Below are 27,808 nucleotides of genomic sequence, written 5' to 3'. Positions count from 1 at the left end.
CCATGCGCATTTGCGCTTCATACATGCAGCGCACACCCTAGACTACCATGTGCAGCACACGCCTCTCACGTAACAACCTCCTGGCTCCTCTCCAGTCCGGTTTTCAAGCCGGACATTCAACCAAGACTGTGCTTCTCGCCATGAGTGAGGCACTTCATGCAGCATGTGTTGCCTCCCTCTCCTCCGTGCTGATTCTCCTTGACCTTTCTGCTGCATTTGACACTGTTGATCACCCCATCCTCCTGTCATCCTTATCAACTCTAGGAATCTGTGGTACAGCCCTAGACTGGCTCAAATCCTACCTCTCCAGTCGCTCCTTCTAGGTTACCTGGTCTGGTACCGTATCAACTCCATGCCCACTTACCACCGGCGTCCCTCAAGATTCAGTCCTTGGTCCGCTTCTCTTCTCCCTCTACACCTAGTCTCTCGGCCTGATTATCTCTGCATATGGTCTCTCCTACCACTACTATGCTGATGACACCCAACTGTTTCTCTCTTTTCCTCCTTCTGACACACAGGTCTCCACTCTATCTCTGCTTGCCTGCATGACATCCAAAGCTGGATGGACAACCATCAGCTGAAGTGCAACCCAGGCAAGATGGAGATAATCTACACTCCTGCTCCATCCTCTCCACCCCTGGACATCGTCATGTCCCTGGGGGACATCGCTATGTCACCTTCACCCAGTGCGAAGAACCTAAGGGTTGTGTTCGATGGCAAACTCTCCTCCTCAGCAAACACTGCTGCAGTGACTCGGACATATAAATTCCTCCTCTACAACAGCCGAAGGATCTGCCCTTTTTTCACCACCGACTCTACTCAGCTCTTGGTCCAAGCACTGATCCTCTCCCACTTGGACTACTGCAACTCTCTCCTTGCTGGCCTTCCAACTTCTGCCATTAGACCCCTGCAGCTCATCCAGAATGCTGCAGCTCACCTGGTCTACAACCTCCCTCGTTCTTCCCATGTCACCCTTCTGTTTGGCAACCTGCACTGGCTACCTATCGCAGCTCGCACCAAATTTAAGACATTGGTGCTAGCTTACCAGGCCCTCAAGGGGTTAGGGCCAGCACATCTCCAGAGTCTGATCTGCCCAAACACACCAGCCAGATCCCTATGCTCTGCTATTACTCATCACCTGGCCCCTCCTCCTCTCTGCTCCTGCCCTCAAGACTACTGTCTGTCCTGGCTCCCCATTGGTGGAATGACCTTCCCATTGAAGCCAGAACTGCCGACCCCCTGACCACCTTCAAGTGCAGACTGAAGACTCACCTCTTCAGGCTGCACCTTTCCCCTGCTTCCCTGCCCACTGTGTATCAGTCTAGACCAACCCAGGCTGTGTACAGTCTAGCCTAGGTTAGCCATTTGAGTTCTCTATTTAGTTGTACTTTATATGGTTGGTTTGTTTCCTTGGCTTTTTGAGTATTGGTACTTCAACAGAATATCACACTAAGTGTTATTCTGTCACTTATTCAGTTGGCACTAGAACTTTCTTGTCTAGAAGTTCAACGCTTCGTGTACCTGACTTTTGCACCTGTTGTACATCGCTCTGGATAAGAGCATCTGCTAAATGCCATATAATGTAATGCAATGCACTGCAAGGACTAAATACTATGCACCTGTTCCAGATCAGAGTGCAATCACAGCACGCGCATATAAGGATTCTGCAAGCACACAGGCTTTATGAAGTAAGAACGTTGTACTTAGTACCCCACATTATCAAGCCTTAAATTAGTTTGTGCTTCTCTGGTTCTTGACTCTGTATCCTGTTTCCTCGACTGATTTGCATCTCGTATCACCCTTGCCTGTTACACGACCCTACCTTTGCCTGATATTTTAGTAGTGTCTGCATACCTGTTATAAATATACTACTCCTGCACTTACATCTCTTCAACTGCCTCCAATACTGACATGATACAGCTGAGGTCAAGGAACTGTCAAGAGGCAGAATTCACACACCATACTGACAGCGCTGCCATTTCTACATCTGTTTGTTTTTAATTAAAATGTAATTAAATAATTTAAAAAATACTCATACAGATACCCAGAGCATTAAACAGACACAGATACCCTAAGAAAATCTGTACTTAAATTTCTTCACCTGCATTGGACTTCTTCTTCTTCTTCTTCTTCCCTTGTGTATTTCCCTTCTTTCCCTGCACTGTGTACACTCACATGATGTAGTTGATACACACCAAATTGTGAGAGGAAATACATCACAGTCCGTTATAAAACAGGACTGAAACATGTGGCTACCGTCGCTATAGTCGGAGTAACAATGCTGCGTTTTTATAGCACAGTACTACAACGTTATCTTTAACATAACAAACATTAGCAGAATTTACTGCATGGCACATGACGTTCATAACCTTTCCTAAGTGTACACCTACAACAGATCTGTGAAAGGAAGTGAAATTCAGCTGAAAAAGGAAATGACCGTCTTCCTTTCTCTTCTCACATACTTCTCACACCTACCACTTTCTTTATCTTCTTTTCTCATCAGATTTAATTTTCATCTCTAAACCCTTTGAATTGCCCCTCATGTTGAATGCGTCTCTGAGCAGTGTCAGGTTTTGTTCAGCAAAAAACCCACTCTCTCTTTATATACATTTACAGTCACTCCAGCAGCATGTGATTTTTCCCCCCGACATGTCTCCTTTTTCATTTTTATACTCACTTCTCTGAAAATGATGTGTGATTTAGTCATACTCAAACCCACGCTGATGCACATGCAGTTTCCTTCCTTCTATTCTTTCCCTGCAGTTGCTGTTATGCAACATGGTGCAGTTATTACACTTCATTTTTTCTTTACATTTATTTATTGTGCTTCTTTTGTCAAGCATTTTGGATAAAAGGATCATGAAACCTTCAAGACAAACAGTGCCAACACAGAGGATATAAAAGTGCAAAAGAATCCAACACGGAACAGGTGAACACAATCAGTAACAAGGCCGAGGCAGAAACAGAACGGCGACACAAACAAAGGCGCATGGTGATAAATAATAAACAAAAGCACATGGAGAATGAAAAACCAAAACATATTAAAACATGAAAAATAAAAACACTTTCATTTTTCCCTCTCTCCAAACAGACGCTGTCTCTCTCCGTCAGTGATCAGGGATGGAAATCAGTATGAAACCCCTCCGGGATTGGGTGGTGATATGCAAAGCCATGCAGCCTGGTGTCCACTCTTCCACTTTTACTAAATAAAAGGTTAGAAGGTTCTTCAGCTTGTCCATTTGGAGGGTTTCTTAAAGGTTCTACAACAAAGTGTTATTTCAGAAAGGCTTTGAAGAAGAACCCTTATACAGAGATGTACGTCTGTCTCAGTCCAGCCACAGACATGGGAGACACAATCCGGTCATGATCTGTGTGTCAGGGACTGAAGGGCACTGTGGCTATCAGAGCTGCCAGAACTACTTATTACATGTTACATAACGGAGAGAGCAAGAGAGAGAGAGGAGCAAAGGTAAAGAGATAATGGAGACAGACAGACAGACAGACAGACAGATAGATAGATAGATAGATAGATAGATAGATAGATAGATAGATAGATAGATAGATAGATAGATAGATAGATAGATAAGTAAAAGTTGAGAGGCAGATAAACGGAGACAGACACACAGGCAGATTGATAGATAGACAGACACAGACAGAGGTAAAGAGACAGACAGGCATTCATAGACAGATACAGTGCCTTGCAAAAGTATTCATCTCCCTTGGTGTTTGTCCTGCTTTGTTGCATTACAAGCTGGAATTAAAATGGATTTTTGAGGAGGTTAGCACCACTTTAAATGTGCACATTGTTTTTTTTATTGTGACACAAACAGTAATTAAGATGAAAAAACAGAAATCTGGAGTGTGCATAAGCATTCACCCCCTTTCGTATGAAACCCCTAAATAAGAGCTGGTCCAACCAATTCACTTCATAAGTCACATAATTAGTTGATTAAGATCCACCTGTGTGCAATCAAAGTGTCACATGATCTGTCCCATGATGTCTGTATAAATCAACCTGTTCTGGAAGGACCCTGACTCTGCAACACTACTAAGCAAGCAACATGAAAACCAAGAAAGAGCACTCCAAACAGGTCAGAGACTAAGCTGTGGAGAAGTATAGGTCAGGGTTGGGTCATAAAAAATATCCAAAACTTTGAATATCCCAGGGAGCACCATTAAATCCATTACAGCAAAATGGAAAGAATATGGCACCGCTACAAACCTGACAAGAAAAGGCCACCCACCAAAACTCACAGACCAGGCAAGGAGGGCATTAATCAGAGATGCAACAAATAGACCAAAGATAACACTGAAGGAGCTGCTAAGATCCACAGTGGAGATGGGAGTATCTGTCCATAGGACCACTTTAAGCCATAAACTCCACAGAGTAGGGCTTTATGGAAGAGTGGCCAGAAAAAAGTCATTGCTTAAAAAAATCACATTTGGAGTTTGCCCAACAGCATGTGGCAGACTCTCCAAACACAAGGAAGAAGATTCTCTGGTCAAATGAGACAAAAACTGAACTTTTTGACCATCATGGGAAATGCCATGTGTGGCACAAACCCTGAGAACACCATTCCTACAGTGAAGCATGGTGGTGGCAGCATCATGCTGTGGGGATGTTTTTCATCTGCAGGGACAAGAAAGCTGGTCAGGACTGAAGGAAAGATGGACGGCACTAAATGCAGGGCAATTCTGGAGGAAAACCTGTTTGAGTCAGCCAGAGGTTTGAGACTGGGACAAAGGTTCACGGTCTAGCAGGACAATGACCCTAAACATACACTGGAGTAGTTTAAAGGGAAACATTTAAATGTCTTGGAATGGCCTAGTCAAAGCCCAGACCTTAATCCAATTGAGAATCTGTGGCATAACTTGAAGATTGCTGTACACCAACACAACCCATCTAACTTAAAGGAGTTGGAACAGTTTTGCCTTGAGGAATGGGCAAAAATCCCAGTGGCTAGATGTGCCAAGCTAATAGAGACACACCCCAAGAGACTTGCAGTTGTAATTGTAGCAAAAGGTGGCTCTATAAAGTATTGACTTTGGGGGGAATACTTATGCACACTCCAGATTTCTGGGTTTTCATCTTAATTATTGTTTGTGTCACAATAAAAAAAAAAAACAATGTGCACCTTTAAAATTGTATGCATGTTGTGTAAATCAAATGGTGCTAACCCCCCAAAGATCCATTTTAATTCCAGCTTATAATGCGACAAAACAGGACAAACACCAAGGCGGATGAATACTTTTGCAAAGCACTGTAGATGGATAGATAGAGGCAAAGAGATAAGCGGACATAGATAGATAGATAGATAGATAGATAGATAGATAGATAGATAGATAGATAGATAGATAGATAGATAGATAGATAGATAGGAAAAAGTAAAAGGCAAATTGACAGACAGAGGCAAAGAGATAAATAGGCATAGACAGATAGACAGACAGACAAATATACAGGATAGATAGATAGATAGATAGATAGATAGATAGATAGATAGATAGATAGATAGATAGATAGATAGATAGATAGATAGCGTAAGGAGAGAGACAAAGATAGCAAGAAAGAGAGAGAGGAGAGATAGCAGAAGGCAGAGCCGAGGAGACCAAGGACAGGTGGCTAGGAGCCTTTTTATGGTTGTTTACACAGAGAGAGAGAGAGAGTGTGTGTGTGTGAGTGTGTGCATGCACACATGCATGTGCGTGCGCACATGCATGTACATGCACTTGAAAAAGCATGGCAGTGAGGAAGTCAGAAGCCTGTATCTGTGTGTATGTGTACTGTACTGTATGTGTACTCTGTGTGTGTGTGTTTGCAGGTCCTGCCAAACTCTCCATTCGGGAACATTTCTAGACATGAATTAAATATGAGCTGTGCAGACACACAATACCAGTACAGAGAGAGAGAGTCAAAGTCAAACTAAGAATCCAGACAAAGGGATGAGAGAGAGAGAAAGAGAGAGAGTGTACTTTACTGTGTAAATGATACAGAGGAACAGAGGATAACAGAAAACAAGTAGAGAGCGAGAGAAAGGTGGTCACACGGCTCAGGGGTTAATTAAGGTCATGTTGTTAATTTTAATAAAGCTTGTTTACATATGATTCATCAGTCTTGTCCCATGAAGACCTGCACTGTTCCATAACTGGAGATTTGTTCTGTGAAATGTAATTATTACCTGTGATAATAACTCTGAATACGTAATGATGCAAATCCATGAGTGGGAATCAATAATCAGTGTTGTGGAGCTGAGAGTGAATAAGGCAAGTGTCCTGAGATGCATCACATAATCTATTATTAATGTATCTGATTTTCATGGTGCATTGTTCAAACTCGTGTGGGCATGTGACTTGCTCCATGTCTCTTTGTGTGTAACATTCATCACCTTGAGACAGAAGTGTGTGCGCACGCACACACCCACACTGAACTGCAGGCTAATTCTTAACCTGCTCAAAGAAGATTATCCCAATCCTTGTTCAGCTTTTCAATGTCCACTGGAACGAAGCCGTTCACTCCAACAAGACAGCTCGGATACTACAAGGTTCTCTCCTCAAGCGCATGTCGGCCTCCTGTAGCTACTACAGTTAACATCCTGATTTTTCTGGAACGATAATAAAACTTGGCATTACACATTTATCAGCCATTAAGCACTGGTAATTGCAAGCCCTGAAAAATTGACATCTCCACGCTTGACCTGTCTTCGCATTCTCAATTATTTTGTTTCAGAAGCAGACGTCCTAGACAGGGTCTCTGCACATTTCTGACCAGCAAAAATAATACTTTTTAAGACCATTTTAAGACCACTGAGTATAAAAAATAAGACCACTACCGCGGAACAAATACGTACAGTAAAAAAAAAAAGCACACTCTAGGTTAAGTTCAAAGAATTTTTTTTAAATAAATAAGTGCATCTTCTGCAGAACCCACAGTATTTCTGCCTTCAGCGTAGCGGTTGGGGCGAATGCCGCGAAAGCACTTGTGCTGGGACCCGGAGATGCTAAAGCTGGCGTTGCACTTTTTGTGACCGTAGAGGCGAACATTGGCATGGGGACTGTTGTTGCCCGACTAGCAGCATAGCGCATATGCTTTTCCCCTTTCGAGTGAGCGTCAAGGGCTTTACAGCCCATTGTTGTTAACTTGATGTCTTTCCGACATACCTTACATCTCGCTTCATATTCTGAAGTTGCTGTTGTTAGCCAACTTTTGTATTTTGGCTCCTCAAGCCACTTGTTACTAAACTTACACTTCCCCATCTCCGTTCATGTTCAAGTTCAACCACTTCTTCCTCGTCTGCTCTACTCTCAATGGTTCTACTACATGGATAAAAGAACACACTGCCCCCTGTGGCGTGGTTCCTGCGCTATTAGAACTAGTGCTAGACACACAACGGCTCTTGTGCTACTTGTTCAGCATCTTGATAACAAACGACGCTGGTTGAATAAATAACGTTAGCGCGGAAAAAAAATCCAGACATATGTTTTTTTTTTTTCCATTTACCGTAGGCTACCCGGATGAAATTTAATACCTCCCATGTGAAATTTAATACCATAGCTCAAAAAATAGCGAAATATAATGCTTTTTAAGACCTTAAAAAACACATATTAAAAATAAGACTTTTTAAGACTTTTTAAGGATCCGCGGAGACCCTGCTAGAGGGATGTTGGAGGGATGTTGAAGCAGTTCAGGTATCAGCGTAACACTTACTATGCCATACAGGTCCCTGTGAATGAGCTGCTACTGTAGAAATAAGTGCATAATATAACTCGCTACTTTCAACGCAACTGTTATAGGAAATGAATTATTGCCTTGTGCTTGTGACCGATCAGACCCAAGAATTCAACAGCATTGTTTGTGGTTTACATGAATATAAACTGTATCAGGCTTGTAGTACTCGAGTCTGACTTGTGCCCTAATTTTAAGGACTCATGACTTGACTTGGACTTGAGCACTGATGACTCGGACTTGTGCATTAACTGCATTCGGACTTGTAAATTGGAGACAAGGATTCGGAATTTTTTTTTTTTTTGTAACATGCCATAATAATTTGGCACAAGATATTTATATCTACATTGATTTTTATACTAATTCCATGCAAGAGAATGCGCATTCACCTGTTCACACGTCATGTTCAGGAACAAACTAACGTTAATGGCGCTAAAATGCCTGGACAAAATGTCCCTAGGATTGTCCGCTTTGCTAATACAGACTTCTTGTGCAGTGGGAAAAAATGCACTACTGTGTGTTCCATATGTAGAAGAACTATCAAGGAGACGATGGAGACAACCTTGAACTTCACTCATCATTTGGTGAGACTCCACCCAGAGAAGGAAGAGACACGCTATGTTCATTGCTCTGTTGATAGCGGGGCTTGCTTGCTGAGTGATGAACTAGCTAGTGTTAACCCTCTCTCATGTTATTTGCCATGTTGATAGTGGGCAGGGCTTGCTGAGCGACAAACAAGCTTTTTATCTGTAACCTATTAACTAAAATGGGGAAGTCAAGCAGTAACGTTAGTCCAACACAGTAGCAGAGACGCTTTCACATAAACCAGGGGTGATAGTGGAAAAAATTCCTGAGCCTGAACTTTTTTCCCTGCCCGGGAGGTGAGCAGGTTGGGGGTACTATGTATGCGACACACTTAACACATAACTTGTTGGCCCCTGGGCCCAGATATATGCCTATGTATAACCCTGATCATCATTATTGTCAAGTGGGGTTCAGGGGTATGTTCCCCTGGGAGAATTTATTTTTAATTAGTCCCTTAAATGATAGATTGTGGTGAATTTTGTCGAAATAAATGGACAACATTCAGACATGAGATGAACAAACCCAATATAAGCCTACGTAGCATCTTTGTGCAGAGCACCAGAGCTCTTGGGACTGGCAGGCCTGTTCAGTAATCCATCCCTGCTTTTAACTAGTCACATACCTGCCTACTTATTGCTTGTATAGCATATGAGACTACAGATACTATAGCCATGCCAAGAAAGGTCAGCAGGTGGCAATTAAAAATAAACTAGGAATTGATTAGTAGTCTAACCATTGACTAAATGACATGAACAAGGACACATTCATTTCTTTAAAAATTATAATAGCAAAATATGCACCATTTATTTTAAATACTTTTTGAAACAGTTACAGTGCAACAAAACCATATATAATACTACAACCCTAAAGTTGTTTATTCAAAATACAGTAAGCTATACAGTAAGCTATATTTTTTCTATATATTTTTTACATTTTTAAAAATATTTTTATACCTATATTTTTTTGCACAGTTGTCCAGTAGAATACTGGTGACTTGCCCCCACTCCAGCCCATATGACTGCAGGACATCTTTCAGTTCCTGCATCAATGCTGGGGCATTTGCTATGTTTACTCTTTTGCTGGCAAGGTGCTGCGTTTTTACACTGCCTGCATCCTCGGCATAAAATCGGACCAGAATATTAAGAATTTTATCCATCCTTTTGTCCGTGGCCTCATCGATATTGAGTGAAAACATGGCATTCTTTAGCTTGTCGGACAGATTTTTCTTAAACTCTGGCGAGATGCCGTGTGTAATAAGATAGCTTGCATACTGTCTTGAGACGGACAGATGCGTGAGGGCGGGTTTATCCTCCGCTAATTTCTGACACAAAGTGACGAGAGGATGAGCAATAGTAAACGATAGGTCAAACTCAACAATGAAGGAGCACAAGCGAATTTTTAAATCAGCCACGCGATCCATCTTTGAGGGTCGGATATCTGCCGTGGCTGTTGCCCCCAGCAAACGTGAGGTGTGTTGGATTGCTCGGATAGCTGCTTGATGACTAGGGTGTAATTCATGCCGTGACAGCACTTTTTTCCCACTAGTTCCATATAATATTTTCCTTCCGCACACTGTAAAACCCGATAAGGTCACTGAGCTCAAAAATTTTATTGAAACCAATTACGTAAAAATTTTTGAGGTAAGTAACTTAAATTTTTTAAGGTAAGATTTCTTAAAAATTACAATTAAGTGTAACTATAGTGTAATTTTTAAGAAATCTTACCTTAAAAAATTTAAGCTACTTACCTCAAAAATTTTTATGTAATCAGTTTCAATACAATTTTTGAGTTCAGTGACCTTATCGGGTTTTACAGTGCACAAAGTGCAGAAGCATGCTTCTGGTTGCTGGAGCTTTTGACACCAACTTCCAAAGGGCTTTTCATCTCTACTCACCTCCTCTACCCAAGCCCAGCGGGACTTATTCTTGATGCCTTTATCGATATTTTTGGTGTTTTCCCCTGGCTTCATAAAGTTGCGTTCCATGACCTAGGCTACGTTTCGCGTTGCAAGTGTGGGAAACACATTCACACGTGGATTGACTGCTGAATCTCTATCAATCTGTTTGGCCAAAACCCAAGACCCGCCCCTACCTTATTTCTGATTGGCTTAATGGCTAGTAGGCCTTGGTGTGGGTTAGAGTGAAAGCTGCGCCTGTCAGGTCAAGAGAAGTGTCAGATCACTGGGCGAACCTGAATTTTTTTTTTTTTTTGCAGACACGTCCGTACACCGGAATTCCGGCGTGGTGCCTGAAAGCTATCAGGCCTGCATAAAGGCAGCAACAGAAATGGTGCAGTTGGAGTTTTGTTCTCGGACTTGACTCGGACTCAACTTAGATCAGTAATTGACTTGACTCTGACTTGACTCAAAAATTTCTTTAATGACTTGGACTTGATTCAGACTTGAACACTGGGGACTCGAGACTAGACTCGGACTTGAGGTTTAGCGACTCGACTACAACACTGAACTGTATACACTGTATAATGCTTATAAAGCGCTCTTTATGAACCTTAAATACAACAAATAGCTAGTTTTATTCCAGCACATTAGGCAGTACCTTCCTGAGAAATTACAGACATGTCAATCTGGATGAAAAGAAATAAAATTAGACCACAGTTAAGGTTTCTGGAAAAAAAACAACTGAAGGTAAATTTTCTTAAAGGAAAACATTTCTATCTGATCCAGCAGTACGATCTAATTAATCACTATGATGGCATATTAGGGCCATTAGAAAATATAGCTGAGGCAGGGGGTAATACTCTGAGGGGAAAAAAAAAACAGAATTTCCAAGATTAATGAGAAATGTCATACATTTATGAAAAATAACTTGCATATTCTCAAAGATTATAAAATCAGAAATTTGCAAGAAAAAAAATTCAGAAACTCCAAGAAAAAAATCTCAGAAATTCCGAAAATAAAATCCTACATTTAGGATATTATCCAAGGTAGAAATCTGTGGGGGAAAAAAAGTAAAAAAATTCCAAGATTAAGAAGTCACAATTTTCCAAGGAAACAAAACAAAACTATCATGTCTCCCGGCTTCCTGGCTGCAGTGCATTCTGAGAAATGTAGTTGAAAATCTCATAGCGCTTTATTTAAATAATATTGGCTGCCTTTTTTGGTGGTCTATCAAATATATTCCATTCAGCTAGCATGATAATGAATGAGTTGAAGATGAGTAGCTGAATGGAATATATCTGATATACCACGAAAAAACAGTGAATATTATTATTTATCTCATCTCATTATCTCTAGCCACTTTATCCTGTTCTACAGGGTCACAGGCAAGCTGGAGCCTATCCCAGCTGACTACGGGCGAAAGGCAGGATACATCCTGGACAAGTCACCAGGTCATCACAGGGCTGACACATAGACACAGACAACCCTTCACACTCACACCTACGGTCAATTTAGAGTCACCAGTTAACCTAACCTGCATGTCTTTGGACTGTGGGGGAAACTGGAGCACCCAGAGGAAACCCACACGGACATGGGGAGAACATGCAAACTCCGCACAGAAAGGCCCTCGCCGGCCACGGGGCTCGAACCCGGACCTTCTTGCTGTGAGGCAACAGCACTAACCACTACACCACCGTGCCGCCCTATTATTATTATTTTTTTTTTTTATTATATGTACATACACACTCTCTTTTCCAGTTTTTCGATGTCCATTGGTCTGTTTTTCTCTTGTAAACAGAAGGGAACCATCAGGGTCTTCTATGCGTTCAGAGAAAGCCCAAATATATCAGCATTTCAAATGTTATATTTCTTTTCTTCCATTCTTTAATTGCTTTCATATTTTCCTGATAATTATTCTCTTCTAATTCTAATTTGGCCTCATTTTCTGTCAAATGTGCTTCAGAAATGAAAGGGTTACTGTCCTGAAAGCTTTAAAATCGAGTCATCCAATGAGATTTTTTTTTTTGTCGTCTCTAGGCTGAGAAGAGTTTCAAGCTGGCTCACTCATTGGTTAGGACTTCACTGCTGAGACAGAAGGCCATGGCAGTGTATGTTTATGTAGGAAGTGACAGATGAATTAACCAATCAGATTTTGATTTATAGTGGGAGGGACCAAAAATTTATCACCCTTGGCTTTCTCAAAGGCCAGTGTGAGCTTAACCACGAATCGGAGAGCAAGTAGTACAGGCTCTCTTTGGCTGTCCAATCTCGTAAGACCATCATGTTGGGTGCGCCGGGGAATGGGAATGGGAGTGACTGTACAGGCCTATCCGGGACTTGCAGACCTTGTTGCACACTTCGCATGTGAACTGGGTGTTGGGGTTTGATGTTTCTGCCTCCAGCTTCCCAGCCTCTTCCTCACCCTCTTTGTAGCCATAGTCAGGCCCCTCCTTCTGTCAGCCTCCATGGTGCCCTTCTGGATGGCGAGGCACCAAGTGGCTCGGTCTCCGGCTTGCCGCTCCCAGTCCTCCACAGGAATGTTGTAAGAAGTTAGGTCTCTTTTGCACACATCTCTGAATCTCAGTGCTGGGTGGCCAATTCGCCTGGCACCAGTAGCCAGCTGATTATACAGGATATCTTTTGCCAGTCTTCCATCCTCCATGCGTCGAACATGTCCAAGTCATCGGAGACGTCTTTGGCTGAGCAGAGAGTACATGCTTCGGATTTTGGCACATTGCAAGATGTCACTATACAGTATGTGGTCCTGCCAGCTAATGCCAAGAATGCATCTGAGGCATCGCATGTGGAAGGTGTTGAGTCGTCATTCTTGGCGCTTGTATGTAGTCCAGGTCTTGCTTCCGTACAGTAGTTAGCACAGGCTAATGACCGAGAAACTAAGATTTCTGTTTCCAGACTCTTCTTCCACACATGTTCGCTACAGCATTTTTCACTCAGACTTAAGTATTTATTTCCCTATGTAATTTACTTAGTTACTTTTAAAATCAACATTGACAGCTACACACAATGGCGCAACCTGGCAGCCTGCTGCTAATCCCTTGCAAAATCCTTTGCCCTGTTGCTTTTTTGTGTTTCTGGCTAAGTTTTGGCTGAGCTGAAGTCCCAGCTCTAATAGTAACAGTTTACCACTGCTTGTAAATATGCATGAAAAATATCTAATGAAGTTTTGGTAGCCTTTCAGGTGTTCAGTGCGTCTTTCTCTTTCCCGGTGAACAAAGAAATGGTTGTGCGCATGCACAGCAGAAAACTTTCTTATTGGATATACACATCAGCTCTGACGTGTGACATCATGTTGTCTTGACAACCATGCAATATCGTAAACCATATTCAATGCTCATTCTCCATTGGGTAGAGTGACGTAATACACATAGGATAAGTAATACGCTAACAATATTGCATGCTATCAAACCAAATGAATGAAACCTGCTTGAAGGGAATAGAGCACGTTTTTATTCCATGGAAAAAGTGTCCTGTACATACAATAATTTTTATATTGCGTGATTGTAGTGGCGATCTGGTTCTTTGGCAAAAAAAAGAAGCTATTTTTCCATGTTTTTATTAATTGTAAATTTACGACTTTTTAATCTTGGAGAATATCCAAGTTTTTTCCATTATTCAATTTTTTTAACATATAGCGGACTTAATATGCCGTTGGAACATCGCACCCTTAACTGCAGGGAAAAACTTCCAGACTCATGGTAAAAAACTCAAGCAAGACACGAGTTTCATGTTTCAGGGACCTGAAAAAGAATTAAACACGCAAACACACCAGCACTCTACAAGGAAGGAATTTTTTGTAGCCACACTGTAAAATTAATTACCGGTTAAGTAAATCATGTTTTTATGTGCTCCTAGCTTTTAAAATACTGAATTTAATACAAGGATGTATTAAGAACGCTGGTGTAGTTTATGTAAAAATTAAAATTAAATTAAAAAAGTCTGCATTTTGGCTTTCACCTTGTGGCACTGGAATGCAATTAGAGATGTATAATGAATAAGTTACCAAATATACTATGAGGAGAGAGAGAGAGAGAGAGAGAGAGAGAGAGAATTAATTACCAACATGGAAGTTAATTTGTGTGAATTAAGTGTGATAAGGATTAGAGGAGTGGTATGCTTAATATTAATAAGGCTTTGTAGCAGAGGCTTACAGCAGCATTAGCAGAAGATGAACAGGGAAACTGGATAAATAAAAGTCAGTATTTTGATGTCCGTTCACTTTATTTTAATACCATTAAAGCTCAATAGGATAATAAAGTCTGTATTTCTTCTGTAGGATGTAAAAACAAAAAAAGACCAAGTGATGGATTTCTGTGCTCACACACTAAACCATGTGTGTGTCGATTTAGTAACTTGCTGAAAGCTCCATTGAGGCAACCAGACTTGAGGCTGAGATATCATGATAAGTAGAATAAATATTGATGCTATCAATTTAACCATGCACCAGTGGATTTGGGACTTTTGTTTGCATAAAGTTCCCCATTGCCAGTGTTGTAGTTGAGTCACTAAACCTCGAGTCCGAGTCCAATCTCGAGTCCCCAGTGTTCAAGTCTGAGTCAAGTCCAAGTCATTAAAAAAATGTTTGAGTCGAGTCCACTATTGATCCAAGCAGAGTCTGAGGACAAGACTCCAACCGCACCATTTGACGGCTGCTATTGTAGCACCATTAACATTAGCTTGTTCCTGAACATGACGTATGAACAGGTGAATGTGCATTCTCTTTGTCAGGGAGTGTGAAGTATTCTGTCAGAGATGGTTGGGAGACAGATGTAAGTGCAGAAGGTGTGTTTATTAATACAAGTGAAGGCAGGTAAACAATCCAGAACAGCAGGCGAAATCATAAAACAGTGAAATAAGCAATAGGTCGAGCAAGGCACAAGAAGGCTATTGTAGATGAGGCAGAATCAAAGACGAGAAACAGGAAATCAGGGATCAGGAAACCAAACAAGGAAATAAGGCTCAGCAATGTGTCAGCAATGCAGCTCAATACTTCACAAAGTAAGTGTGTTTTCACAATTTTTATATCGGTGCGCTGATTGCACCTTAATCCTGTGCAGGTGTAAGTCATTTACGGCATGCACGTGAGAGTCTGCTTGGCACGCACGCTGTCTGGAGTGCACCCGAGAGTCTATCTGATGCATACTCCAAGGCGCGCAGGTGTGACATGCATGAAACTAGTACAAAAATGATTGTAGATACAAATATCTTATGCCAAATTATTACTGTATGGCATGTTACAAAAAATAAAGAAAAAATCAGAGTCTTCGTCTCCAATTTACGAGTCCAAAAGCAGTTAATGCATGAATCTGAGTCCAAGTCCGAGTCATCAGTGCTCAAGTCCAAGTCAAGTCATGAGTCCTTAAAATTAGAGCACGAACTGGACTCAAGTCCAAGTCCTGGACTCGAGTACTACAAGCCTGCCCATTGCCAAACATTTTATAGGTCTTCAGTGCGCAAAAAAATTTTGGTGGCATCTGACCACAGCACATGATCCAAACACCAATTGTTCATTGAGGCTTGGTGAAGCTTCAGCACTGCATTTCGTGAGAGTCTCTCACAAAGAGCTCCTTTCGTGCAAGTCTTCCCAGCAGTTTCCTTTATTTCAAGATGAACAGGATCATAAAGTCGATATTTGTTCTATGGTTCCTCGGTTACGCCAGCTCTTGCGTCATTGTGTACCCCGATTGGTTCATTTCATCCTTTTTCTTCTGTGTCCTGTACTTGGTTCTGGTTGTTTTTCATTCTGAGGCTTGAAGGCAAGTTTCGCATCAGTGCCATTGCTCGATATAAAAAAAAACTCTTCTTTTTTTTTAAAGAGCATTTTAATTAAATTTTATATGATTTTAAATGTATTGTGTTGATTACAGAGTAATTGTTGTTCTAGCACAGTAGATTTAATATTAACAGAAATAAAACTGCTTTCATTTTGAGTTTATGAGAAACAAAAAGAAGCTGCACTGCTCTGAGCGGCTCACCCATGTTTTTATTCTCTATTATTTTCCATTTTCCATGAAGAAGATACATTTTTTACATTTTCATGGTCTTCATTTTGCAGTCTCTAGTGCATGCACACATACACGTGAGGCAAAATGGCCAGAAGTGATACAAACGAACATGCAAACATGACAACAATCAGTTCGAAAAGACTGATTTCCTGACCTTTTGTTAATCATGCATAATTTGGTCCAGCCAATTTGGTCTGGACAATTTCCGTTGGCTGTTTTGCCTCACGTGTATGTGTGCATGCACTGCAAAATGAAGGCCATGAAAATGTAAAAAATGTATCTTTTTCATTAAATCTACGATGCTAAAACAACAATTACTCTGTAATCATCTCATCTCATCTCATTATCTCTAGCCGCTTTATCCTTCTACAGGGTCGCAGGCAAGCTGGAGCCTATCCCAGCTGACTACGGGTGAAAGGCGGGGTACACCCTGAACAAGTCGCCAGGTCATCACAGGGCTGACACATAGACACAGACAACCATTCACACTCACATTCACACCTACGGTCAATTTAGAGTCACCAGTTAACCTAACCTGCATGTCTTTGGACTGTGGGGGAAACTGGAGCACCTGGAGGAAACCCACGTGGACACGGGGAGAACATGCAAACTCCACACAGAAAGGCCCTCGCCGGCCACGGGGCTCGAACCCGGACCTTCTTGCTGTGAGGTGACAGCGCTAACCACTACACCACCGTGCCGCCCATATTTAAAGTCATATAAAATATAATTAAAATGTTCTTTTTTTTTAAAAAAAGTTGTTGTTTTTTAGATGGAATGGGATGTTCAACAAGCAATTTGGGTGTTAACACATCACAATTTTAACCTGACTTCGAAAAAGTCAAAAAGGGATCCATCACAAACAAGGAACAAGGAGGAAATGGCAGGCGCTATTTTTTTTATCTCCGACCATTTTGCTTATGCTTGCTGTCAATCTCTATTCTTGGCAGCAATTTCCATCCAAGAAGTACGACAACTATTTCAGCATTAGAACGAACGCTGATTTATTTGCGGGACTATAAGCAAAGGATGGTTTGGAGACATTGTACCGCTGGTCTGGTAAATACAACCTAGCGTCGGGCGTGTTTTGCTTGAGCACAAAAAGAACTCTGACCGAAGCTGGATTCTTGCTTAGTCTTCTTATGACTACTGGAACTGTAGAAGTTAATCCAGGTCCAATTTCATCTCGTTTGTCTGGCGCAACAGTTAATTCTAAGTCCAATTTTCATAGTTTAAGCAAGTCTAGTTGTCTTAGATGTCTCTCGTTTAATGCCCAAAGCATTACAAGTCAAAACAAATCTGGCGGCGCCATAGTGAGCAATCTGGCTTCTTTCCGAGATCTTGTGTATGCAGAGAATTTTGATTTCATAGCAGCCACTGAAATCTGGCTGCATGAGAAGACGTTTAGTTCTGAAATCCTCCCGTATGGCTATAACATTATTCGTAAAGTCCGCCCTGTTGACAAGCGTGGTGGTGGCGTGTTGATAGCTTTAAGCAGCGATATTCGTTTTACAACTTTAAATATGGGAAGCTGGAGTGATCGCTTGGAGGTTATTGCTATTAAAGTGGAACTTATCAACTTGAAAAGGAGCCTGCTGTGTGTTTGTTACCGGTCTCAGAGCTGGAAACTATTTCTGGCTATGGCAGAATATCAATTACCGGTGATTTTAACTTCCCGGACCTGACTTGGAATTCTGAGCTTGTTTCTGCAAGGGATGCTTCCCCTGGGTCAATTGAGTTTAGAGAAGTGACTATGGATTTTTATTTAGAGCAAATGAATATGTACCCAATCAGACTGAATAATATTCTTGACCTTGTGTTCACCAACTCCCCTGAGGCTGTCACTAACGTGCCGTGCATACCACCTCAATCAATAGGTCTTTTTAGTGACCACAGCCTATTGTTTTTTGACTGGGAAGTTTTCATAAAGTCTCCCGCACATGACACGCGTACAGTTTTTGATTATTGCCTCGCCGATTGGGATGGTCTGGCTGAAACCTTGTCACACGTAGACTTTTCTCCCTCAGATATAACAAATGAAAACATTGATTCAGATTGGGAACGATGGAGTGATACTTTTCTTGGCGCTGCAGCTACTCATATTCCTTTAAAATCTTTTGAGAGAAGTAACACCCCTCCTTGGATTGACAGTGATATCAAGTACTTGTTAAAGAAAAAAGAGACTGCCACACACAAGGCTAAGGCTAGGTTTAGCTTTAGCCTGCAGGAAAAGTTTCGCAATCTCCAGCGCGAATGTAAAACTCTTATTTTGAAAAAACGAAAAGAGTTTTACAAGTCCTTGCCAAATTTGCTCAAATCCAGCCCTAAGAAGTTCTAGTCAGTTTTCAAACGTTTCCAGCCTTTCAAGTGTCCCTAATAAAATGACATGGACACAAGATGGTACTACTACAAGAGCTGATAATCCTGCCGACATTGCCGCACTACCGAATAATTGCTTTTATTCGGTATTCAAAAAATCCCTTTCGAGTGATGAGTATCTACGACAGTTTCCACCTTTATCATCGGATAGTGAAACTGTTGCCAATGAATTTAGTACCATCTCCTTCTCCCCTACTGAAGTGCGAGAGGTTTTACGTTCATTGGACGTGAATAAAGCAACTGGCCCTTATAAGATTCCGGCCAAGCTGTTAAGGGGCTCTGCACTTTATATCTGTGACTCTTTATGCTCCTTGTTCAACAAAATGTCTCAGTTTGGGGAAAGTCCCGTCCTCATGAAAATCGGCAAATATCATCCCTATTCACAAGGGCGGGGCCACTAAGGAAGTGACAAATTATAGGCCTATTTCACTATTGCCTGTGGCTTCAAAAGTAATGGAACGGTGTGTTTACAACAAAATCATCGACCACATTGCCGCCCAACTGTACAAACTTCATTATGGTTTTTTGAAGGTGTTATCTACTACTGATCAGCTATTAAAGGTTCTCCATGAGATAGGTCAACTTCTTGACACCAGAATTCAAGCTGACGCAGTATACCTAGACTTCCCCAAGGCTTTTGATAGAGTAGATCATCACCTACTGTTCATGAAGCTGCGGCGGTTTGGTATTATGGGTAAACTTTTGGACTGGTTCAAGGACTACCTCTCTGATTGTTATCAGAGAGTGATAGTCTTGGGCAAAACATCAGAGCCACTTCCAGTACTCTCTGGTGTGCCAGAGGGCTCTATACTTGGGCCCTTGTTGTTCCTTGTGTTTGTCAATGATTTACCCTGTGTAGTCACGTCATCGTCTGTTGCATTATACGCTGACGACACTAAGTGTTATCGTGCAATTAACACCTCTGAGGACAGTGCATGCCTGCAAAATGATCTTGACAACATATCCAGTTGGTGTGATCTCTGGAGGATGGACCTCAATCTGTCTGAGTGTGGGCTTCTATCGTTCACGAGAAGCTCCAAGCCTCTACTGACAATACCAACTGAAGGATGTGCCTGTCAAAATGACTGAGTCACAGAAGGACCTTGGTGTTCCAGTCACGCCATATCTCAAGTGGAACTCTCATGTCCAATTGGTTTTAGCTAAAGCAAGTAAAATGTTGGGCTTTGTTAGAAGATCTACTTTTGAGGTTAGAGATCAAGGTGCAGAAGTTACTTTACATCTCTCTGGTCAGAAGCTGTTTGGCGTACTGCTCTCAGGTCTGGGCTCCGCAATCAGTTATCCTGTTCTACTCAGTTGAGAGAATCCAGAGACGTGCAACTAAGTATATTTTATCTCTTTCGTTTAGATCAGATGTTAACTACAAGGACAGATTGTTAAAGCTAGGACTCCTTCCTTTGTGTTACTGGCATGAGTACCTGGATCTTGTTTATCTTTTTAAATCTATGTCAACAGACCATAATATTTCTATTAGTGTACCTAGAAGGTTTACTAGGCGATTAGATTTGTCTAGGGGAACTATGTTAAATGTACCCAAGGTTAATACTGTAACTTTTCAGACCAGTTTTTATATTCGGGGTCCTAGAGTCTGGAATATTTTACCCCTGCATTTAAGGAATTTGAATCAATCACTTTCACAGTTTAAGAAGGACTTTTTTATATTATAGTAATTTAACTAGGCTTTATTTTGATATTGATAGACCACAGACTTTTAAATCTGTGTGTGTAAAATGTCAAACATGTCGGCCAATCTCCACTCTCGGCACCAGTTTGTGCTGCTTTTAGTTTGTATACTTCTAGGCTGTTTTTTTTTTTCTTTTTCTAATAATGTTTTATTTATTGTTGATTTATTTATTTATTTGTTTATTGTACTATTTAAATTTTTGTAATTTTGCGGGACCTCAGGTATTGGAGCTTATTGCTCTGTTGATGGATTCCCTGCCGTTTAATTGGCGAAGATTATAAATAAAATGAAAATAAATAAATAATTTCTTCATGCAGAATATCCATTCAGCCATTATCCATAACCGCTTCTCCTGTGCAGGGTCGCGGGCAAGCTGAAGCCGATCCCAGCTGACTATGCACCCATAGAGGCGGGGTACACCCTGGACAAGTCACCAGATCATCGCAGGGCTAGCACATAGAGACAAACAACCATTCACACTCACATTCAAACCTACGGTCAATTTAGAGCCACCAATTAGCCTGACCTGCATGTCTTTGGACTGTGGGGGAAACCGGAGCACCTGGAGAAAACCCACACAGACACAGGGAGAACATGCAAACTCCACACAGAAAGGCCCTCGTCAGCCACTGGGCTCGAACCCAGAACCTTCTTGCTGTGAGGCGACAGTGGTAACCACTACCCCACCATGCCGCCCACTCCCACCAGCATGATGTCAAAATATCAAAGATGCTATTGTAATCTACTTTTGCAAACAAAAAAAGAACAGCATAATTTTACTGTACATCATAAAATGTAGCCCAAAGTTCATATGTATGTTCAATGATGGGGCGAAGTTATCGATCAGCAATACTGGCTCATGAAACAGACATTGCTGCAATGATGCTTGGGCCCGCTAATCGCTGCTTGCAGCTATATTGTGACTTGTAATGTGATGAAATGCCTCAGTGAAACAGGACCTAGCCAAAGGCAACAACAGAGTTTCTGGATACTGATACTCCTTTTTGGCCATCAGGGAACAGGTTCTGTTCTTGTTTTGAACTGTTCTGAGCATTTCAGCCAAAATTAAATTGGTTCGGAACCTGAAAAGTTGGTTCCCATCTGGAACCAAAATACAACTGGTTTTCCAGCGTGAACCATGATGACATCAGTGGGCATGTCATTAGTTTGGGGAGGAAGCGGAGCACAGAGATGGAGAACGCAACAGAAAAGGATACATCTTCAGAAAAAATAGACCGAAAACAAATATGTGCAATAACAGAACAAAAGTTCACAGGTAATCAATGAGCTCTACCATCCTGTGACTGTTTACTCCCATTCATGACATATCCTGACGGCACGGTGGTGTAGTGGTTAGCACGGTTGCCTCACAGCAAGAAGGTTCTTGGTTCAAACCCAGCGGCTGGCAAGGGCCTTTCTGTGTGGAGTTTGCATGTTCTCCCTGTGTTTGTGTGGGTTTTTCCCACAGTTTAAAGACATGCAGTTAGGTTAATATGGGATGGCCTTGAGTGAGGCACCTAACTCCCAACTGCTCCCTAGGTGCTGTTAGCATGGCTGCCCACTGCTCTAGGTACAGTGCCTTGAAAAAGTATTCATACCCCTTGAGCTTTTTCACTTTTTCCACCTTACAACCACGAACTTAAAAGTTTTTTATCGAGATTTTATGTGATAGACCAACACAGAGTAGCACATAATTGTGAAGTGAAATGAAAATGATAAATGGTCTTCAAAATTTTAAACAAATAAAAATCTGAAAAATATGGTGTGCATTAGTATTCAGCCCCCCTGCGTCATACTTTGTAGAGCCACCTTTTGCTGCAATTACAGCTGCAAGTCTTTTGTGGTATGTCTCTACCAGCTTTGCACATCTAGACACTGAAATTTTTCCCCATTCTTCTTTGCAAAATAGCTTAAGCTCAGCCAGATTGGATGGAGAGCGTCTGTGAACAGCAATTTTCAAGTCTTGCCACAGATGCTCAATGGGATTTAGGTCTGGACTTTGACTGGGCCATTCTAACACATGAATATTCTTTGATCTAAACCATTCCATTGTAGCTCTGGCTGTATGTTTAGGGTCATTGTCTTGCTAGAAGGTGAATCTCCTTCCCAGTCTCAAGTCTTTTGCAGCCTCCAACAGGTTTTATTCCAGGATTGCCCTGTATTTAGCTCCATCCATCTTCCCATCAACTCTGACCAGCTTCCTTGTCCCTGCTGAAGAAAAGCATCCCCATAGCATGATGCTGCCACCACCATGTTTCACAGTGGGGATGGTGTTTGCAGGGTGATGAGCAGTGTTAGTTTTTCACCACACATAGCGCTTTGCATTTAGGCCAAAAATTTCAACTTTGGTCTCATCTGACCAAAGCACCTTCTTCCACATGTTTGCTGTGTCCCCTACATGGCTTGTGGCAAACTGCAAACGGGACTTCTTATGCCTGTCTTTCAACAATGGCTTTCTTCTTGCCACTCTTCCAAAAAGGCCAGATTTGCGAAGTGTACGACTTATAGTTGTCCTGTGCACAGATTCTCCCACCTGAGCTGTGGATTTCTGCAGCTCGTCCAGAGTGATCATGGGCCTCTTGGCTGCTTCTCTGACCAGTGCTCTCCTTGCTCACTCTGTCAGTTTAGGTGGACGGCCATGTCTTGGTAGGTTTGCAGTTGTGCCATACTTTTTCCATTTTTGAATGATGGATTGAACAGTGCTTCTTGAGATGTTCAGAGCTTGGGATATTTTTTTATAGCCTAACCCTGCTTTAAACTTCTCCAGAACTTTATCCCTGACCTGTCTGGTGAGTTCTTTGGTCTTCATGATGCTGTTTGTTCTTCAGTGTTCTCTAACAAACCACTGAGGCCTTCACAGAACAAGTGTATTTATGCTGAGAGTAAATTACACACAATAGGACTCTTAACTAATTAGATGACTTCTGAAGGCAGTTGATTGCACTGGATTGTATTTAGAGGTATCAGAGTACAGGGGGCTGAATACTAATGCACACCACATTTTTCAGATTTTTATTTGTTTAAAATTTTGAAGACCATTTATCATTAACCCCGCCGACAGTAGTCGGAGGGGTTATTATTTTCACCTGCGTCAGTCTGTGTGTGTGTGTATCTGTCTGTCTGTCTGTGTGTCTGCAAGATATCTCAAGAACCAATGGATCGATTTGGACCAAATTTTGTACGTGTTGCCAATCACCCAGGAAGGAAACCATTAAATTTTGGAGGTCAAAGGTCAAGGTCATGGCAGAACTTCGAAATTTTCACCCAATGTATTTTAATAGGGAAAAGGCGGGGTTTGCACTCGTTAGAGTGTCCCTGTCTAGTTTTCGTTTCACTTCACAATTATGTGCTATTCTGTGTTGGTCTATCATATAAAATCTCAATAAAAAACTTTTAAGTTTGTGGTTGTAAGGTGGAAGAATGTGAAAAAGCTCAAGGGGTATGAATACTTTTTCAAGGCACTGTATGTGTGTGTGCATGTGTGTGTTCACTACTTCAGATGGGTTAAATGCAGAGAGGAAATTTCACAAGTGTGTGATGAATAAAGTTATGCTTTCTTTCTTTCTTGAATACAATGGTTCCACTCAAAACTGGTGAAAACATGGGCTGGTTCGCTACCTGGGACCAAGGCTCAAAGAATCCTGAATGGAACCATTTCAAGAAGTTCACTGCTGGTTGAAAATGGGTCAAAAGTCAAAGTTCCTCTCACGCCAGAATCTGGTCTTCCCAGGCAGTCTCCTGTCCAAGTACTAACCAACTCTTTAAGGCATATGGGTGTGGGGCCAATCTCCATTTTGATAGCCCTCAGCCTCTCACCTATACAGCTAGGGGGCTAGTCCTCTGATAACCACAAGAGTTTGACTTCCCCAATCACATCTGTATTGCAGTGTGCCTTGCCAGATGATAGTAGGTACCATTTTTATGATGGTCTTTGGTATGATCCAACCGCAAGTAGAACTTGCAATCTCCCAGTCAAGAGGCAGACACACTAACCACTAGGCCAACTCATGGTCGTTGAAAAGGGGTATGAGAGTAATATACAATAAGTATCATTTGTTAAAGATATCAATTTTGTGCATTTATTTGAAATAATGTTCGAGTCACTAATGTTACCACATGTTTTTGAGAGAAAACATTAGTATTTCTGGAGTCGAGTGAACCACGAGAGTTCACTCGACTCCAGAAGTACATCTTGGTTTATGTTGTTTGAGTGCAAAGGTTCATGGTTTACTGCCCATGATAACATTTCCTCTAGTTCCTAGATTTTGGTTTTGGCTTAATTTTAACACATTTTCTTCTAGTTTCCACCAAATGGCTATAGCTCTCCCTGATCACATGACAGCAACCAACCGGAGAAGGTGGGGTTAAAACATATCAAAACCTCTTTTCACACTCTCATTGACTGGGGAGTGAGTAATGTCATTCTTCCCACCCTCAGAGTAGCACCAATTACGCTGCTTTAGACTTTTAGCTAGTCAAAAACTTGAAAGTTGAAGTTGTTGCCCAATATTTGTTTCTTTATGAATCTGGTTTCGAGAGCTAATTGGCCTCCTTGCCAAATCCTAGATCACAGATTTAGTGGCTATGAATCCATCATGTGTTCAAAAGGAAATCCATCTTCCCATCTGGGTTCTAAAAGAGACTGTTACCATAACACGTATGATACGCATTAACTAAAACGCCTTCTTGTTAGGTTTCTTTAATGAGACCTCTACTGTGGTTCTGTCATGCCACTTTCTTTGCCCTTTCCACAGGCCATGACTCACAATGAGCTGACATCCATCACACTCACAGCCACAAATCCCCATCTTCCATTATGGCTCGATGTGGGCTGCCCCTGGAGAATCGTTCAACCATAAGCATCAGTCAACAGGGCATAGTGATACTGCTCACATCCAGAGCATCAGTCATAGCTTGAGAGCCAGTAAAGATGCAGACTGAGCTACAGAACGGAAAGATGTAAAAATCACTGGCTTCCAGGAGATCCACAAGATCTCCGTTTCATACTTTGCTTTATGTACTTGAAAGGCACTATAAATAAAGATAGTTAGTTATCTTCTAAGAAACTGGATTTTACCCAAATCTGAATGCAATACATGTACACATCTCACCATAATTCTGGCTTTGAAATGAAAGATCCATGCAAGTTTCAAAAATATGACATCCATGTTGGTTCCTTCCCATTCTTAAACTGAAATAAAGAAACAAAATTTCGCCGGCTGTGTATGAATTAGGGTGTGTGTCCACGTAGTGTTTTTCCATGACAGATAAGTGCCTTCATCAAAAAAAAAAAACTTTTTTAAAATTACGTTTTGTTTCTCTGACAACAATACTTGACAATATATCACCACTCTAACTGCCGTTGTATGACAGTCTAGCATCATCCCTTTGCTTTTTATTGGCTCAGTCTTTGGCTGAAGCCTATAGAGGCACCTGTCTGTGTGTGTACGTTTAACCCAGTTTGAGTGTGTTTAAGAATGTAACTGGCATCCCAGTCTCAGGTAGCGATTCCACAGTCGCAGTGTGGCGCCGCTGCATACTGACTATGTAAGTGCCATGTGACATAACCTCAGTTTGCGATGTAATCCTCCATGGCCAAGCGGTCTAGAGCGCTGTCCAGGAAAGGAACACATTTTGCAACGTCAGTTAGAATCCTGGCGTCAATGTAAAAGGCTGAGCTCAGACCTGCACAGGTCTCTAGATATCTATTTGTTATTCTTACAGCTTGGCATAAACAGACACAGCCAAAACAAGCTTCTCCTCCATTTTCTTGGTTACCAGGGTGACAAGTCTTGCCCATATATTTAGTTTCCTGAAAAGGAGCAACAGTGATGACACCAACGCCTTTCAGAGATTTTCAATTTGATGCATTCACAGCAAAAATCTGTCAGAAACCCAGAAGTTGATTATTTTCCTATAACCCGAAGTGTTATTCCTTGTACGCCAACGATTACAAATTTTGCTTTACTAATGAATGATGTCACACTTTTTAACTTTTTATAGTTACATTTAATGTTAAGAGATAAATTAGTTCATGTTATCACTCATGTTACAGCAACTATAAACAACTGGTTCCTCAGCGATCTGTCCTTTTTCTATAAACAAAGAAAGAAAGAAACAAAGAAACAAACAAGCAAACACAACTTGTCATGTAACCAAGAAACCAGACAAGCGCAAACTCCTCTGTCTTGAAGACTTTATCATGGCGGAAAACCTCTGGCACACAAAGCTGATAGTGGAGATTCCTTGCATAAAAGTAAGTACAGGTAGTCGTCGACTTACGACTGCGGTTGGTTATGACTGACCGGTCGTAAACCGATCTGGTCGTAAGTTGGCCTATGTTAAATGAACGTAAGTATATTGTGATGTGTAATGATATTGTAATCATCTTAAAGTCTTATTTTATCAACATTTTCTTATTTCATTACCTTGTCTCATTATTTGGTTTAAGTCAAACACTGCATACTACACTGCGTACAGTACAATTCATTTAATATGTGCAAAACAAAAAATACAAAATACAGGTGTGAAAAATAGAAAACATTTTAGTTTGAAACATACCAAAATACAAAAGTAAAGCATAGCAAAATACAAAACTTAGTGACCACTGGCATCACTGGTGCTTGGCTGTGGGTCATCTACATCATCATCAGCTGTTGCAGTGCTCGGGCTGGCAGGAGCATTTGCTCGTTTCATAAACCAGGATCTAGGGCGGAAACTGTATGATGGAGTGCACGAGGGCGCGCGAGAGAGACTGCGCATGTGCCTGGAGCTGGGGCGGAAACTGTATGACGGAGTGCGAGAGGGCGCATGAGAGAGACTGCGCATGTGCCTGGAGCTGGGCGGAAACTGTTGTACGCAGCGAGAGGCGCTGCTGGGAGTTGGGGCGGAAATTGTCGTTTTTGCCAGTCATAACCAGACGGTCATAAAGTCGATCGGTCGTAAGTCGCATGGGTCGTAAGTCGACGACTACCTGTAGAGGTATCCTTATAGAAATTTTTAGCATATCAATGATAACAGTGATGAATTTTTTTCCTTGTTGTGATGTTACAGCCAAGTTTATTTTTAAATCCACTTATTATTAGCCTTAAATTACAGTATGAGGTGTGGTACCTGGTAGTTACCTGCTACTATAGAAACGATAATGTATTACGAGCACATTAATAGAAATATACAAATATGGAAAAGAATTAACATCTTCTGACCAATCTGATTCAAGGATACAGCAGTGCTATAAATGGCATACATTTAGTTGGCTATTTAGTTAAAGGTAGACTGCCCTTCAGACTTTTCAAGTGTAGGTCATTGTGGCAGCGGGGGCGTGGTCAAGCATCGGTCTGTGACGGGAGGGCGGAGTCAGGGAAGGTAAGTGGCAGAATCACTACACCTGTCGTTAATTAATGTGTTTGTGTGTCTTCCGAGTGACCGCACCCTATTTAAGGAGAGAGAGCGAGAGAAGAGGGAGCTCTCTCCCGAACCAGATGGCTGATGTGTGTGCGTGT

General features: G+C 41.6%; 1 protein-coding gene across 5 annotated transcripts in view; it reads right to left on the bottom strand.

Moving 5' to 3' along the window:
• The window catches only part of wscd2 (WSC domain containing 2), a 243,045-nt gene that overhangs the window by 193,764 nt on the left and 21,473 nt on the right, over positions 1-27,808 (bottom strand). For 2 of the 5 annotated variants that reach the window (XM_060906764.1, XM_060906760.1), the window contains exon 2: positions 6,384-6,599. The exons of 2 other annotated variants lie outside the window; for them this stretch is intronic. The gene's annotated coding sequence lies outside the window, so the exon portion shown is untranslated. Of the gene's footprint in view, positions 1-2,101; positions 2,123-6,383; positions 6,600-27,808 lie in introns of those variants that run through there. One more of the 5 variants, XM_060906762.1, reaches the window with a different exon arrangement.

The sequence above is a fragment of the Neoarius graeffei genome, chromosome 24 (genome assembly GCF_027579695.1).
Source record: "Neoarius graeffei isolate fNeoGra1 chromosome 24, fNeoGra1.pri, whole genome shotgun sequence".
Classification (NCBI taxonomy): Eukaryota; Metazoa; Chordata; class Actinopteri; order Siluriformes; family Ariidae; genus Neoarius; species Neoarius graeffei.
This window is presented reverse-complemented; position numbering and strand designations above follow the sequence as displayed.